General features: G+C 32.5%; 2 protein-coding genes across 10 annotated transcripts in view; one reads left to right on the forward strand and one right to left on the reverse strand.

Annotated features, from left to right (window-relative positions):
* The window catches only part of LOC145263698 (U3 small nucleolar ribonucleoprotein IMP4-like), a 278,515-nt gene that overhangs the window by 169,410 nt on the left and 103,105 nt on the right, over positions 1-6,000 (reverse strand). The gene's annotated exons all lie outside the window — the stretch shown is intronic.
* Positions 1-6,000, forward strand: part of LOC145263697 (rho GTPase-activating protein 12-like) — a 451,066-nt gene that overhangs the window by 68,308 nt on the left and 376,758 nt on the right. The gene's annotated exons all lie outside the window — the stretch shown is intronic.

Here is a 6,000-nt window from a genome sequence, read left to right on the forward strand (position 1 = left end):
ATAGGTCCTGAACTGTCATCTAGGCGTCAGCCTCTGTCCCACCAACAAAATGTTGCACCCCTCTGCCTGTTCTACAAGTATTTTAATGGTGAATACTCTGATGAACTACAAGCACTTGTACCCCTTCAACGTGACTACCCCGATAAACCCGATAAACAGCTAAGTCCCACCCCTTCACAGTAGAGATCTCTAGTTTCTTCTCCAGAACTGCTTGACTTTGGAACTCCCTTCCAGGATTCTGCTTTCCCAACTGTACTGATATGCAGAAGTTCAAGTGCAATGTGAACAAACATCTTGCTATTCATCTCCCTTCATAATGCCCTTGCAACTTATGCCCACAATAGTAGCCCCTTACTTCAAAGTGGCACTGTACCTTGTTTGGGGTAAAAATTGATTTAGAAAAAAAAAAAATTAATGAAATCAAAAGCAATGTAGTGTTTACCTGATATACGCAATGGTAAACTTCAATCTAATATAAATATCAGTATTTATATATAGATACTTTAATCCCAACCAACTAAAAAAGCTCAATACGTAATAGAGAGTAGAGCTTATTATAAGAGAAAGAAAATTAAAACTGTAAGTTGAACTTTACAATCAAAATTTATTGTTCGACTGAATACTCAAAAAAACAATTTACAAAGTCCTTATTCCATGGAGTTTCAAAGAATGTATTCTTTGAAACTCAGCGGAATAAGGACTTTGTAAATTGTTTTTTGGAGTATTCAGTCGAACAATAAATTTTGATTGTAAAGTTCAACTTACAGTAATTTTCTTTCTCTTATATATATATATATATATATTAGTTTTGACTTTTAATTCTCATTTTCGCTCCTTCACACTCTTACTTCAACACCTGTAGATGATTCGTGGACGAATCGAAAGCGCTCATCACAGTAACAACTATGGAACTTTTATTAATATTTTTGATTTCGATATAAAAAAGATTATATGGAAAATCGAAAAATTAAAAAAAAAGAATAAGTCAAAGTATCTCCATTGCATTTAATAATATTTGCTTGAATGAAAAATATACCAATTTCAAATATATATATATATATATATATATATATATATATATATATATATATATATATATTTTTATACAATATTTTACATGTCAGGCGGTCAGGGGGCGTGTCCTTGAAGCTATATTTTGGAATGGCTTCCCGTCATCAGCCATATGCCCAACTTTCAAACATGCATGGTGGGTTTTATATATATATATATATATATATATATATATATATATATAAAGTAATAAATGAAATTGATAAGGATACAAATAATCCTTTGGAAACAACCCTATCAAGATAGTAGAAGCTCTACATGAGCAAACTGAACAATTAATATAAGAAGTAAGGGATGAGAATTTCAGGTGAAATAAAACACTTTATTAACTCATCCGATCAATAAGGAAGATGGAAAAGAAAGAACCTCTTCAAACCATCGCATTTCTAAGTTAAATGCTTCTCATCAGAAGAGGAGAAAGTACCAGGTTTATAAATCAAGAAAAAAGCTGGCTTAAGAACATTAGCTTAGAAATGAGAAAGAATATATGCATTCTGCTGCAGGAAGGAAGTTGAGAGTGTAGGTAGAAATCAGATAGGAGAAAAAGGGATGTATATGGAAGGGTAGGGGATACATAGGGAGAGTTTAGTAGAAGAATACAAAAGTACATGTGTATACAAAAAAAAGTACACACAGTATACAAAAGTTCTTTCTTTTCCGTCTTGCTTATTGATCTGATAAGTCAATAAAGTTTTTTTATTTAACCTAAAATTGTCATCATGTATGGCACAATCACGTTGACACACTGGTTCTCGCCAGATCACCAAAGTTAAGCAATATTGAGCCTGGCCAGTACCAGATGGGCGACACAACTGGATATCGTCGACTTTTACCCCTCAATCACTAAGGAAATTCTTAAAAAAAAAAAAAAAAAAAAAAAGAGATGAATATGGCCTGAAGAGAGCTTGATATGAATATCTTAAATGGTCCCAATTATCGGGCTTGAAACCGACGGTACCAAGGACTTGTCTCATCTAACAACTTTCTATACACAAAATACAAACTATAAATACGCTCTTATTTTCGGATTTTCCTTTTAATTGAGTACTCTGCTGGATTTCTTTTTCCAAAAAAAACAAACTAATAATATATATATATATATATATATATATCCATCCTGTCACACAAAAGCTAATGTTTTTCCTTGAGAGAAAATGAATCAATATGTTATTTATTTTGTGATTTCTTTGTGTTTTTTTGTGAAGAGGAGGAGTCCATAACCAAAAGATCCGGAATTGATCTACTAGTTACGGTTGGTTGGCTTAAAGTGAAACGGTCCGTAAAATATATATCAAAGTTTTGAATTGAAAAAAAAAATGAACAGTAAAATTAATAAAATCTTGGCCAATAGAATGTTTTCTAATATTATTTAAAGATGCTCTGGTGTTATGGTAGCTATCGTTGAGCTTTTACTCTGAAAAGGTTGGTATATGAAAAAATAGAAAGTATATGCATAAACATATTTTTCCCACATCTATTTATGCTGTATGTGCTCTTAGCTTCTGTCGGCATTGTCTCCAGTCACCATAGATTTTGCCTTGCTGCTTAATTATTCAGGAGAAGTGTGATGGGGATTATGCAATCCTTTTTACACGATTGCATATGCAGCCACCCTTACAGGTGGTATCCATTGTTTCGCAAGACTGAATGGTGGCTATAAGTATATTCTATCCGATAGTGATTTCAGTCGTTCCTAACCATTTTAGTACCATGCCCCACTTTTTTATCACAAATTTCTGCACGTCCTCCACAAATTTTTTCACCTCTTCCTTGAAAAATATCTTCATGTCTCCCTTCAAAAGTTTCTCCATGTCTCCCTCCAAAAGTTTCTCCATGTCTCCCTCCACAAATTTCTTCATGTCTCCCTCCAAAAGTTTCTCCATGTCTCCCTCCACAAATTTCTTCATATTTCCCTCCACAAATTTCTTCATGTCTCCCTCCACAAATTTCTTCATGTCTCCCTCCAAAAGTTTCTCCATGTCTCCCTCCAAAAGTTTCTCCATGTCTCCCTCCACAAATTTCTTCATGTCTCCCTCCAAAAGTTTCTCCATGTCTCCCTCCACAAATTTCTTCATATTTCCCTCCACAAATTTCTTCATGTCTCCCTCCACAAATTTCTTCATGTCTCCCTCCACAAATTTCTTCATGTCTCCCTCCAAAAGTTTCTCCATATTTTCCTCCAAAAGTTTCTCCATGTCTCCCTCCAAAAATTTCTTCATATTTCCCTCCACAAATTTCTTCATGTCTCTCTCCACAAATTTCTTCATGTCTCCCTCCACAAATTTCTTCATGTCTCCCTCCAAAAGTTTCTCCATGTCTCCCTCCAAAAGTTTCTCCATATTTTCCTCCAAAAGTTTCTCCATGTCTCCCTCCAAAAGTTTCTCCATATTTTCCTCCAAAAGTTTCTCCATATTTTCCTCCAGAAGTTTCTCCATGTCTCCCTCCAAAAATTTCTTCATATTTCCCTCCACAAATTTCTTCATGTCTCCCTCCACAAATTTCTTTATGTCTCCCTCCACAAGTTTCTTCATGTTTCCCTCCACAAATTTCTTCGTATCTGTCAGAGAATAAAAAATGTATTGTTGATCGTCTTTTCAAACTATTTCTTTATCGATTTAAAATAGTCCCGTGTTGAATTAAGATAAATACAATGTTTTGCTTTCACATGGATTTCGCAATGACCTCTCTTCATGGACTAATTATTCAAATATTGGTAACACAACACACAAAAAGAATTAACAACAGATGGAGAACTGCAAAGTTAAACAATTTAAAAGTCTCACATAAAGTTAGTACAGCACAATCACATTAGTGGGTGTACACTTGACTAGATTGCGCAAGCTGTTGTACTTAGCTAGCTTATACTTACAATTTTACCCTATAAATATGTTTTACCCATATAGAAATTGAACAAGTGATAAGCTATGTTATATACTTGCAATTTTACCCTAAAAATATGTTTTACCCATATAGAGATTGAACAAGTGATAAGCTATGTTATATACTTGCAATTTTACCCTAAAAATATGTTTTACCCATATAGAGATTGAACAAGTGATAAGCTATGTTATATACTTGCAATTTTACCCTAAAAATATATAACTTTACTCATATAGAGATTGAACAAGTTGTTGTGATTAGCTAGTTTATATACTTACAATTTTAGCTTATGAATATATAATTTTTATCCATATAGAGATTGAACAAGTTGTTGTGATTAGTTAAGTTATAAACTTACAAGTTTACCCTATAAATTTATAAGTTTTATCCATATAAAGATTGAACAAGTTTTTGCAGCTAGCTAGGTTATAATTTTTACTCTATTAATATAAATTTTTTAACCATATAAGGATTGAACAAGCTGTTGTGATTAGCTAGGTTATACTTACAATTTTACCCTATAAATATATAATTTCACCCATATAGGGATTGAACAAGTTGTGATTAGCTAGGTTATATATTTACAATTTTACCCTATAAATATATAATTTTTACTTATACAGAGACTGAACAAGTTCTTGTAATAAGTTATACTTACAATTTTACCCTATAGAATATATTATTTTTAACCATATAGAGTTTAAACAAGCTGTTCAACTAGGTTATGTGTACAACTTTACTCTATAATATATAATTTTTACCCATATAGACATTGGATTGTGCTGCTGTGATTAGCTAGGTTATATACTTACAATTTTATCCTATAAATATACAGTTTTACTCATACAGGGATTGAAGAAGTTGTTGTGGTTGACTAGGTTATACTTACAATTTTATCCTATGAATATATAATTTTTACTTATATAGACATTGGATTGTGCTGCTGTGATTAGCTAGGTTATATACTTACAATTTTATCCTATAAATATACAGTTTTACTCATATAGGGATTGAAGAAGTTGTTGTGGTTGACTAGGTTATACTTACAATTTTATCCTATGAATATATAATTTTTACTTATATAGGAATTAAACAAGTTGTTGTCATTAGTTAGCTTATATTTACAATATTATCCTAGAAATATGTAATTTTTACCTATATAGGGATTAAACGAGTTATGATTAGTTATGTTATATATTTACGATTTTACCTTTGAAATTTTACCCCTATAAAGTAAATTAAAAAGTTGATATTACTTTATTTTTCATATTATTATTGAATGGCTCTTTAGTCGGGTGTATGCCCAATAGATTTCTTTATTTTACTTGGAGGGAGGGGCGCTTATTTAAGCCCAAAGGCCACTAAAGAATTAGTGTTAATGAGTGTCAGGTGAGACAACATTGTGATGATCAGTAATGGTGAAACTTGGGTAGGGTTTGATTATTTATGAGGATGGCTCAACAAAACTTTTTTATATTAGACTTGAAAATGACCATGTAATAGTCAGTTGGGAAGCAACTCCACTATTGTGTTAAACAGATGAATAAGTGCGAGTGCAAGGGTAATGGATAAAATACTTGATAAAATTTAGTTGTAAAGTTGCACTTTTCTAGAGTTTTGTGGTTCAATCCTCAGTGCGGGCGACACTCAAAATGCAATTGTGAATTACTTAGGATCCAGTCATGGCTGATAGAACGAGAACATGCTACTCTTGTGGATTAAATAAAGGGTTCTGTTTGAAATTCTGTGCGGATTCCCAAGTTTGATAGAAAGATTTACGAGTTCGACAAGATACACCTAAAGAAGATTGGAGGTTACATCGACTGAAACATTGTGCAAATAACACTCAAGGTGAGAGCAATAGTTTGAAGAATATAAATAATATAATCAATCCTCATCTAAAAAATTTGTTTGTAATTCATTTATCTTCTTCACATGGTGGGATGCAAGAGTTGGAAAATAAGATTTGAAGAGCCAGCACCCTAGAGAAAGAGAACTCTAGCCTGCAAAAAATGCCTGTATAGCCATGTCTGCATCCCCATAAGGGCA

This window comes from Euprymna scolopes, chromosome 39 (assembly GCF_053919585.1).
Source record: "Euprymna scolopes isolate OS-2025 chromosome 39, ASM5391958v1, whole genome shotgun sequence".
Lineage (NCBI taxonomy): Eukaryota > Metazoa > Mollusca > Cephalopoda > Sepiida > Sepiolidae > Euprymna > Euprymna scolopes.